Below are 11,684 nucleotides of genomic sequence, written 5' to 3'. Positions count from 1 at the left end.
TGGAACAAAGTCTAGAGAGATGCAGAGATCTGCAGAGAGAGAGGGAGAGAGAGGAGAGGAAATATGGAGCAAAGTTTGGAGATACGTAGATACTTACAGAGAGGCAAAGCAAGAGGTAGAGACTTAAAGACAGAGAGATGGACAAGGAGAGGCAACAAATGAGAGAAACCTGCTCGTCCAGCAAGGGCCGCCTGTCACGTGATTGTCCATGTCCCATGCCATGGGGCCGGGCCAGGCTGGTGACTGATGGAGCCTCCCGCCCTCCTCAATGGGCAGCATCCCCCTGCAGGGTCTGTGTGAGGTTGGTGCCGGGCTGTGGTCCTGTGTCCAGCTCAGTGCTGGGCACATGTGCAGGCTGGAAAGAGGCTCTGAATGACTAAGACCTTCCCTTGGCGATTTGCTGTTAGCATTCACTTACACCCAGGGAGACTTGATCACCCAAACCAGGATACTTTAGAGAGGGAAAGGAATGTGATTAAGAATCATCCCTGTACAGCAAGCAGGCAAAGGGGCTGTCCCAGCAAACTGGGATGTGCGGTCCCAGGGCTGACGACTGGCCCTGTTCCAAAGTGGGTCCCATCACAGGAGTCCAAGCATGGCGGGCCCTGGCTTGGTGGGCTGTCATCGGTCACGCTGGCCATGCTGACCATCCCTGAGGGACACAGCTGCTCAGCAGGAGAAGCGATCATTTTTAACTTGGGTTGTTTAAAGATGAATACAAAGAGGGCAGAGTGCAACACTCTCATGACCTTAAAAGATGACACAAGAAATTTGAGACATTCCATCTTTGCTTCCCACTGCTTCAAGCTGCCCTGTGGTCCATCCGAGGGCAGTTTCTTCCATCTTCCTCCTGAGTCTAGGAGTCCCTGGCAGAGACATCTCAAACTCTTGTAACTTTCCTGGCAGCCACAGACGGACACCTGATCAATGCCATGAGTCACATATTCCATTTAAAGAGCAACATAAATTGTAGAAGAGAACAGTGATTCCCTGTTGTATTGCTGTCAGTGTCAGAGGTGAGCGTGATGAGGTCTTTGCCACTGTCAGGGACTCTGTCCCCTCCTCCCTGCTGCACCCCAGCACTGACTGTCCTAGGCCCTCAACATGCATTCGTCAGATCCACTTGACTCAGCCTTTTGTCTCCTGGCTACCATGGAACTGACACAAGACTGATGTTGTGTTTTAGGTCGGGGTCAGAACTGTGACCCATGGGCCAAGTCCAGTCACCTGTCTTATGAAGTTTTATTGGAACACAGCCACGCCCATTTGTTTACATATTATCTGCGGCTGCTTTGGCACTGTAGGGGCAGAGGCCTCGTGGCTTGCAAAACCTGAAATATTTGCTATGTGGTCTTTATAGGACAAGTTTGCCACCCACCCATGAACCAGATGCTAACGAACAGCGTCCTCCCCCTGCCTGGACGAGGGGCTGGTGTGACTCTGGCCAGCCCTGCCCTGGCCAGACTCACCAATCCATCGCACCTTCTCCATGCTCCCAGGGCAGTGTGGCTCCTTGGTGGGAATCTGCCTAAGAGGAGGGACCCGTTTGCTATCGGGACTCATTCCTCAGTTGTGATCTTTCATGACAGGTCTCAGGCTGGTGTCAGCAATGGGGACCCACTGCAGAAACATCCCGGGCTGGGCTCAGGCAGTGTCCAGCAGGTACTCTGTAAACCATGTGTGTTTCTGGCCCAGGGACTTGGGTCCTGGGCACCCTCTCCTGGCTGTGAAGCAAGGGTCCTGGCCCAAAAGGAGGCCCAGCGGCTCTGAGGATCCAAGCCCCAGATTTCTCGCTGAGCCCCTCGGGCAAGTCTCTCCTGTCTGCAGGGTCTCGGAGCCCTAACGGCTCTCACTCTGCCCGGGCGAGGGTCCCAGCCCTCATCACTGGGTCAGCTCTCCAGGATCTCTACTTCTCTGCCATTCCCTCCCCACAGCTTCGCTTCCCAATCTCATCTCTGTGTCCTGCTTCTTTGGATTAATGCCTCACCAGGGCCGCTTGGCTGTCAACATTCACTTGACAAACAGAGTTGAGCACCTGCTGTGTGCCAGGTGCTCTGCTGGGCTCGGGGCTCAGTGGGGATGAGAGGCAGCCACTGTCCTCCTGAAGATCCGAGTCTACTGGCAGAGGCAGGTAAGCCAGTGGCTGCGGTGCAGCGTGCGTGTGAGAGAGAGTGTGTGTGCATGTGAGTGTGTGTGAGCATGTGTGTGACTGTGTGAGAGTGTGTGTGTATGAGTGTGTGAGACTGTGCCTGTGTGAGTGTGAGCATATGTGAGAGTTAGACTGTGCGTGTGTGTGTGTGTGTGTGTGTGTGTGTGTGTGTGTGTGTAGAGTGGGGATGGGGTTGAAAGCTCCAGAATGAGAGGACCCAGGGAGGGGGAGGAGGGATACAGCATCTGTGGGGAAGGCACAGCACACCCGAGGCTGGGCAGGTGGGTGGGGCCTGCCATGGCTCCTCACTGAGCTTTTGGAGCCTCTCTGCCTCATGCCTGTCGTCTTGGCCTCCGCTGTGACTTTGAGCTCTATAGGGGCTCAGCCCCCACCTGAAGTGCCTTGCCACTCCCTGCTGCCCAGGTATCCCGGAGGAACTGCTGTGGACCCTGCTCTGTGCCCAGGTGGAGGGGGGTCAGGGAAGTCAGGGCCCACTGGGGTAAATCTTCATCCAACAGGAGACAGGAGGATGCCTTCTTCCATCAAATCCTCCTCTTTTCCCGCCTCCAGATGGGCCATCCTCAGGGAGTCGCTATCCACAGGGCGGCTCATGTCTCAGTTTGCCTGGGATAATCCCAGGTTATACCTGTCACCTCCATGTCATTAACAGTGAGTGTCCCAGATGATGAGATGAAGGATATGTTCATCCTGCACCCTCAGCCTCCTGGGTGCCTGACATCCAGCAACTGGTTTGCCATGAAGTGTTGACTGCCTCTTCCCTCCCTTCCTCTGGCTCCTGGCCCACAATCCCTAACCCCAAAGGATCACCTGTGCCTGGGCCTCAGGCTCTGTTTCTGGGGAACTGAGGCCAGAATCTTTGAAGGTGTGAGGAACAGGAGTGTCACAAGCATGTTTGGGTTCTAAGGACAGACCAGTTTCAACTCATGGAAGGACACCCACAGGGAGCTGTGACACAGAAATCATGGGAGAATAATTGGCCCAGACTGCTGGTGAGGGGTTTTCTGAGGAGCAGATGTGTAAGGAGATTTGGGGGAAGAATCGGCAGGGGAGGGAGCCATGGGCAGTCCAGGCAGGGGGTGGCACAGGCAGAGGGTCTCCGGTAGAAACGACTGAATTCCAAGATTCGGGGAAATCCCAAAAATAATTCCTGCCCCTCTGTTGCTGCTCAGCCCAAATCCTGTACAGCCTCCTTGTCAGTGGCAGATAAAGTGGGGAAGCAAATCGAAGGAAAGGTGTCCAGGTAAAACAGGGGAAGAAAGGCCATGAGAGAAGCACTGCACTACCTGGACCATTTCATCCACTTGCACTTTGCCATGAAAGACTCCATTCATGGTGTGGGGAAGCACCCTCTGACCACTGCAGCTGCAGTGGGGAGAGCACGAGGGACACACTGAGGGAGAAACTGGAACAGAAACAGAGGAGAGAACAGAGAGAGTCAGAAAGAGAAACCAAAGCTGATGGAAACACAAAGGCAGCAGGAGAGAGAGAGGGAGTGGGGAGAGAAAAAGAGAGAGAGAGAATGGATGGACAGGTAGATGGATGGATGGATGGATGGATGGATGGATGGATGGACGGATGGATGATGGATGGAGGATGAATGGATGAGGGATGAATGGATGATGGTTGGATGGAAGACGGATGGATGAGTAGATGGGTGGGTAAGTGGATGGATGGATGATGGATTGAGTATGGATAGATCAAGGATGAATGGATGATGGCTGGAAGGATGCTGGATAGATGGATAATGGAAGGGAAATGGATGATGGATGGATGATGGGCAGATAGATTCCACCAAGCACCCTTATCTTGCTGTATCATTTATAAGGGACCTGGTTGTTCACAGCATTGGCTTCTGAGGCCCATGACCTCCTGTTTCTTTCCCTATCCCATCCCTGCCTCCTTCCCATGCAAGTTGTAAGGTGTGGAGCCTGTTCCCAAACCAAACACTGCAGCTTTCTTGACTCAGTGTTCTTCTTGTAAAATGTTCAATGTTCTTGACTCAGTGTTCTTCTTGTAAAACTGCCAGGTTGCTGGCTGGGGTGGGGAGGGTTGACAGATTTCTTCTAAGCATCTGGCACATGGTAAACCCTCAACCAGGTGGCTGTATTGATGATATTTTAAAAAAATAATTGAGATATAATTTACATAGTCTAAATTCACCATTTTAAAGTGTACAATTCAGTGGTTTTTAGTATATTCACAAGGCTGTGTAACTATCATTACTATCTGATTCCACAGCATTTTCACCACCCCATAAAGAAACCCATTAAGCAGTCACTCCCCATCTTCCCCTTCCCCAGGCCTTGGCAACCATTAAGCTACTTTATGTTTCTTTGGCCCTTTCTGCACATTTCATGTAAGTGGAGTCATACGTGATGTAGACTTTTATGATTGGTTTTTTTTACTTAGCACAATCTTTCCAAGGTTCATCTGTGTTGTAGTGTGGATCGGTACCTCACTCCTTTTCATTGTCAAATAATATTCCATTGTATGGGTATACATCTGGCCCTCTAAATTCACGGATTCCACATCCGTGGATTCAACCAACTGCAGATTGAAAATATTTTTGAAAGAAAAGGATGGAGTGTCTGTACTGAACATGTACAGACTTTTTCTTGTCATTATTTTATGAACAATACAGCATAATGACTACTTACATGGCATTTACATTGTATCAGGTATTATGAGTATTCTAGAGATGATTTAAAGCAAATTTGTCCAAAGGGCAGGCCGTGGGCCGCATGTGACCCAGGACAGGTTTGAAGGCAGCCCAACACAAATTCATAAACTTCCTTAAAACATTATGAGAGTTTTCTTTTTTAATTTCTTTTTAGCTCATCAGCTATCGTTAGTGTATTTTATGTGTGGCCCAAGACAATTCTTCTTCTAATGTGGTTCAGGGAAGCCAAAAGATTGGATATCCCTGATTTAATGAATACAAGAGAATGTATGTAGCTTATAAGCAAATAGTACACTATTTCATATAAAGAAATTGAGCATCTGTGAATTTTGGTATCCCTGGGGGTTCTGTAATCAATCCCCATGGATACTGAGGGACTACGGTACTACCTCTGACTTTTCATCAGTTGACAGATATTTGAGTTGCTTCCACTTTTTGACTATTATGGTGAATGCTGCTACGAACAGCAATGTACTTGCTTTTCTGGGGAAAAATGTTTCCAGTTCTCTTGGGTACAAACCTGGAACTGGAATTGCTTGGTCATATGGAGACTTTAGATGTTTAGCTTTTTGAGGAATTGCTAGACTGTTTCCCAAGGCAGCTGCACCATTTTACATGCTGACAATTTGTTTTTAACAATTTATAGATAGTCCCACAATGTGTCAAAGAGGGCTCAAAGCAGCTTACACCCACACCTGAATTCAGCAGGGGACTGTCAGAGAAATGAGAGGCATCAGGGCAAGGACGGGGAATTGGGACAGGACCAGAGAGGGGCAGAGCAGAGTCCTCTTCACAGGAGGCTCTGGGCCATGCTGCAGGGTGGGTACCTGGGGTGCTCGGAAGTGGCCCTTGAAGCCCCTGGTTACACATCGTGCATCTTCCAGAGCATTGATTTTTTATTTAAATATTTGGTGAGAAACTGATGTGTATGAAAAGAATATAGACACATGTTGACTAGAATGAAACACTGGATGAATTTTAGAAACCTCAAAGGGATCCAGCACCTGCATCCCCTCCGCTGCAGGCTCCTTTCACCACAGCCTCAACATCAGAGAACCCCTAGCAGGGGCACTTCCCGCCCGCCAGAACTGGGGAGAGTTGGGCAGGCTCGCCTGCACCCGTCCTAGTGGCCACTAGGAGGCGCCTGGATCCTCCCTGGGTTGCAGATTCCAGGAAATAAATACCCAAGGTTTCCGCCCGTTTCTCCCCAGTGCTGCTGGCGGAGCTGATCCAGAAACCCCCCCGGGCTTCCCAGGGGGAAGTGGATCGCTCAGACTCCTAACCTCAGTCTGCACGCTGACGAAGGAGACAGCAATTGAGAATCCTACAGCTGGAGGCAGAGCTCAGCAGAGGGTCTGGCCTTGCAAGGCGTCTCCCCCAGCCCGGGGGACCATGGACCTGTGTCCCCTTCTACAAGATGCTGAGAAGCCCAGGGTTAGGGGTCCCTGAGGCAGGGTGGAAACGCTGCCAGGATAAGCCCAGCCCACAGCCCTGCCCCAGAAATAACAGCCGTCGCTCCTGGATATCCACCACGTGACTCAAAGAGGATTTGAGGCAGTTTAGAGCGATTCACAAAATTCAGCAGCAGCTGGGGCCTCGGGGACCCAGAGAGACGGGGATGATGCAGGGAGAAAGGAACAAGAGCAGAGCCGCGGGATGGAGCCTGGGGTGAGGGGAATCAGGCCGCTCACGGAGAATTCTTCTGGGGTCAGGTCCAGCTCTGGGCTGCTTGTGTCCTGGGGCCCCCAGGGTGCAGCCCAGGGGCTGCTAGAAGGGCTGAGTGTCTTCTCCTCTACGGTCAGTGCCGCTGGAAGATTTGGAGGGAAAAGGTGTGGGTATGGAGAGAATGCAAACGTGTCATGGATTTTTATGATAAAAGAAAAGACTGTACTGTACTGTACTGGAGTGATTATGATGAAGAAGATGGGATCATTCCAGTCACTCTGAGTAACTTACAGTGGCTTTTTTTTAAAAGAAGGATTTCATTCATTTACTTTTTTTTTTAATTATGTGTTTATGATTTTTAGTGATGGGGTTTTACTCTGTTGCCCAGGCTGGAGTGCAGTGGCACGTCATGGCTCACTGCAGCCTCAAACTCCTGGGCTCAAGCGATCCTCCTGAGTAGCTGGGACCACAGGCTTGCGCCACCAAACCCAACTACTTTTTACATTTTTTGTAGAGATGAGGTCTCGCTATGTTGCCCAGGCTGGTCTTGAACTCCTGGCTTCAAGCAAACCTCCTACCTCAGCCTCCTGAGCAGCTAGGATTATAGGCATGAGCCACCCTTTCCTTAAAAAAAATTATTTGAGGTGGTGATATTTGTGTAATACCAAATTAGCCCTTTTAAAGTGAACAATTCAGTGGCATTTAGGACATTCACAATGTTGTGCGCCCACTGCTTCTACCTGTTCCAAACCATTTTCATCATCTCACGTAAAACCTCATCTTCGTGGTGCCTTTTAGATCTTTCTTTATTAATTATTTGAGCATCTACCATGAACCAAAGCCTGTGTGGTACTGGGGATTTCCAGTGGTGATTACACACAGTCTCTGCCCTCAGTGATAGCCAGCCTTTACCCCAACATGTTCTTTAAGTGTTTTAGCGCTTATGAGCAGAGTCCTCATTTCCTCCCAGACAGCAGAAAGATTGGTTACTCTGTAGCACACATGCCCCACTCTGCGGGCCCTTGCCATTATCAGACATTGCCAATCAATTGCAGCACTCTTACTGATCCTTGAGGCAGCCTAGTGACCCTGTGGAGCTCAGGTGCACTGCCAACCAACACTAAGAAAGAAAGCTTTGGGCCATCCCGAGCTGTGATATTGTACACACAGAGGTCTGTATCATATACACATACACTGGGTTTCATGAACTCAAGTCTTACTTGTCCACAAGTTGCAGGGCAACCGGGTTTCACAGGCTCACAGGAAATCACCCCTAGTCGTTACTCCATGCCTGCAGGGAAAATGTTGTGAAGGTATCCCAGCTGGTTCCTGTGGGCCATAAGGATGCTGAAGGAACTCCCAGCATAGACAGAAACAGTGAACTTGGCAAGTCACTGCTGTTGGGTTGGTGTGTGTGTCCAGGGAGGTCACTCACAGCTGTGACCTGCTACGGAATTTGCCAGGGGTCTAATGGAAATGAAAGTACAGTTCCCTTAAACCAAGCCTGGGCCCTTCTGAGCCTGGGACCCTGTGCCGGCCCAGGCGGCTGTCATCGCAGTCATTCTGGCCATTTCCCCCGACTTGGGTTCGGCATGAGGAGCTGGCCTGGCCTGGAAGCGCAGTGTCGTGGAGAGCCTGGTGTCTGCTCTGCCCCAAGCTCTCCCTGTCTCTAGGTGGCTGCACCACAGCTGCTTTTGGAGAACCTCCTCTCCCCAAGCCTCAGCAGAGGAGGTTCAGGTGACCTGATCCTACCCCACTTCCATCCTCCCCTGCGCCACCAGCCTGGCTAACCCGAAGCTCCCATCCCTTAGTGATGAGGACCAGTTCAGAGTTGGGCAGAGGTGCTATGAGGAAGTCCAAGCACACTCGGCTTGGGGCTTTCTCTGGAGCTCCAAGGAAGGAGGTGGTCCTTTGAAGCTTTGGTAGTAGAACTCTTGGATTCAGCCATGTCTGTCACCACCCCTCCTCCTCATCTCTCCAGGGGCCCAGGGGTGCCTTCTCTGCTCCAGCCAGAAGGACTTCGATTTCAGTCCATTGGAAGTAAAAGAGTCCCTGGAATGAGTGGGGCTCCAACGTGGGGCTAGGCGGCTTAGCCAAGTGGATGCCCCATTGCACGTGGCTGCAGGAAAGACCAATACCCCTTGTCCCTCATGGCCCTTGCTGTGTCCTAGACTTCAGCCCTACAGCCGAGGGGGAGCCTCTCAGCAGGGCTCCTGCTGGCCTGTGTTCCCACAGCCCAGACCAACTCCTGGACATTCAGGACGCCGTGGAGTGTCCTCACAAAGAAGGGATGTTACCCATAGGGCTGGCCCCGGGGGTCCTGCTTGGCCCAAGGGAGCAGCTGATGGGGTGGCCTTCAGCCCTCTTGGATTCCTTGCAGGGGCTGGGCCTCGCCAGCCTGTCCTCTGCCCTAGAAGCACCCAGGGGTGATACGGCTCTGGCAAAGCGCACAGGTCCTGAAGTCCAGTTTCCAGGCCTGGAGCTTGGCTTGTCCTAATATTAGCAGCAGGGCCTCAGGGAGCCTCTGAGAGCTTCAGTTTTCTTATTGTCAATGGGGATCATGAATAATACTGTCTTTAGATTTTGGTGAAGATGAACTGGGATAACGCAGATGGAGTGGATAGTGCAGGGCCTGGCGTGTCACAAGTGTTCAGTGAGTGTGAATGATGAGCCTTCATTTTCCCCTCTGCATCCTCTTCTCAAGAAACCTGCTCAGAGTTCAAAGGGTCCAGGGACCCCAACCTAGGCCATACCTAAGGAGGCCGACAGTGTCTGCTGGTCTCAGACAGGGCTAGTCAGCGTCCTTCTTGGCAGTGTGTGCTTGAGAGGGCTGTGTAGACCTGCCATGTGAAGCCCTACTCTGTAGGTCACCATTAGGTCCCTGTGCAAACAGATCAGGGGCCATGAAGGCTGTGGCCTGTGGACAGGCGGCAGGGCCAGGGGAAAGAGAGAGACCTTTCCTAGCACACCTTGGATTTACCTTCATGCTAACATTTCCGTCTCCTAACTCTCTCCTTCAGTGACCTTTTCCCCACCAAGGCTAGGGAGAAAAGGAAATCGCAAGGAGGGTGGGACTGAAAATTCCAGTCCTCCATAGGGCTGCCTTCAGGCACAGCTGGAACCAGCTGCTCACATGGACAATGCCAGTAGCCCCGATACATCCCTGTCCAGGCTCCTCCCTCTTCTGTGTTGTTTTGGTTCTGAGCCATGTAATGGCCCTGGATGTTCAGACGGTCCTTCTCAGGACTAGTGGATAACATGCGCTTCTCTCTCCCAGTCCAGCAAAGTCCCAAATGTGTGCCTCTGTGAACCAACTTTTCTGGTCCAGTCTCTGAGGTCAGGTGGATGATCTATGCTGGTTGGTTGGACTAGGTCATGAGCCCTCCCCTGGAATTAGGGAAGGGCCCTGGGTCCACAGACCGGGGAAGGAGGCTTCCAGCAGGAAATGGAGATGCTATTCCCAGCAGAGTGGGACAAAGGCTGCAAAACACATGGTCCCCGAGTGACCAGGGCCAATGCCTGTCCGCTCACATTCCAGCCCAGGGAGGGCAGGGCAGATGGGTGGACAAATAATCTCCATGGGATGTGGTGCATGCCCAGTAGAGTGTGCACATAGTGCTGGGAGCCTGCGGAAGGGAGATCCAAAGGCCTGGGGAAGACAGGCAGGGAGGCTGAAGGATTAAAGTCTTCAGAAAAGAGACAAATACTTAAGCCAGGTCTTGAAGGTTGGGTAGGAATTCACCAGGGCAAAGCAATGAGCTGGGCACAGAGCAAGGAAGCGCTGCAACACTGGCCAGCGTTGGATCCGGACGCTGCACCTTTCTCGCTTTCTAGGCAGGTAACTTCACTTCTCTGAGCCTCAGTTTCCTCCTCTAGAAAGGAGGGTCTGATGATAGTGCCTCTCTCCAGGAGCTGATGGAGGAGCAAACAGGATGAAGTAGGAGGGGGACTGGAGCGGTGGACTAAGTCCCAGCTTTCACGGAGCTTGCCTTTTCTCATCCGTAAAGTGGGCACAGTAACAGCGCCCTCCTCAGTGAGTTTTCTCAAGGTTCAGGGAATGTATGCTTAGCGCAGTGCCACTGGGTGCTGGCTGCCGACTGTTACTACCGTTAAGCAGTTCTGAAGATGAGGCTGAGAAGTCTGGGCGGGAGATGCGGGAAGCAGGCAGGCTGCCAGGGAGGAGGCAGGTGGCTGGGAGGCCTGGCTACATCCCAGTCCCAGCACTGCACTGGCAGCTGTGTGGCCCACTGACTGCACCTGCTGGGGGAGCCGCTGGGGGATGGAACGGGGTTCCTAGTCCCTTAGCAGAGTGCACTTTGAAAGCCTTCAGTAGTGGAGGAGGGGAGTGGTGTTCCTTTGGGGCTCTGAGGACCTGAGTGTCAGGAGGAGGTTTACCGGGAGCTCTGCTGGGGGGACCTGACTGTGTAGGTGCTGATGGGGACCCTGAGTCCATCTCAGGCCAGAATCCTGCCTCAAGGGCAAGGCTGTGGCTGCAAAAACCCCAAAGTCAGTAGAGGCTGCTGAGGCCTCTGGAGAGTCACCCCCACCCCTTCGTGCCCAGGTGCTGGTGGGTGGACAGGGCGTTTTGTGAGAGCGCTGGGAGGGTCAGGGGACAGGGCCGGCACAGTTCTAGTTCTGGAACTGGTTGGTGGTTACAAAGGTGTCCCCCAAGCAGCACTCATTAAGCTAAAAACGAATGTTTTGTTTCATAGCGAAAAAGGTAAATATATGGGGTTTACTCGAAAGGCAGCAGTGGTTCCTGCCTCCCACCGCCCTTACATTAAAGGCAGCCAAGGAGTCTCCAATTTAGGGAGCGCCAGGCCCCGCTCAGTCTCGGCCCATCCCCCTTCAGCCCCAGCCCATTTTACACACCAGACCACTGAGGCTCAGAGAGGCCAAGCGACTCGCCCGCTGCCCCACAGCGGCTCCAGCGCTGCTGCCTGTTTACAGCGCGGGGAACCGGCGGCTACACCTCCCGCCCGGCTGTCCCTTTAACGTTTCTAGGGCGTCCCTGGAAGGCCCCGGGCACTGCGCTGAGGTCTCCACTCCCGCTCCAGCTCGCCCGGGCCAGGCTGGGCCAGGCTGGGTCAAGGTCACAGCGGCGCCCCTCGGAGCCCCCGCCCGGCGGAGGGGCCGGCCTCGAGTGGCGGCGCCGCCCCGGCCCTGGTC

General features: G+C 52.6%; 1 protein-coding gene across 1 annotated transcript in view; it reads left to right on the top strand.

The window, feature by feature from the left end:
* Positions 1–2,111: 2,111 nt before the first annotated feature.
* Positions 2,112–11,684, top strand: part of PHACTR3 (phosphatase and actin regulator 3) — a 288,306-nt gene continuing 278,733 nt past the window's right edge. Inside the window, exon 1 of the mRNA XM_017891227.1 lies at positions 2,112–2,131. The gene's annotated coding sequence lies outside the window, so the exon portion shown is untranslated. The remainder of the gene's footprint in view (positions 2,132–11,684) is intronic.

Source organism: Rhinopithecus bieti, unplaced genomic scaffold (assembly GCF_001698545.2).
Source record: "Rhinopithecus bieti isolate Rb0 unplaced genomic scaffold, ASM169854v2 scaffold_20477, whole genome shotgun sequence".
Taxonomy (NCBI): domain Eukaryota; kingdom Metazoa; phylum Chordata; class Mammalia; order Primates; family Cercopithecidae; genus Rhinopithecus; species Rhinopithecus bieti.
This window is presented reverse-complemented; position numbering and strand designations above follow the sequence as displayed.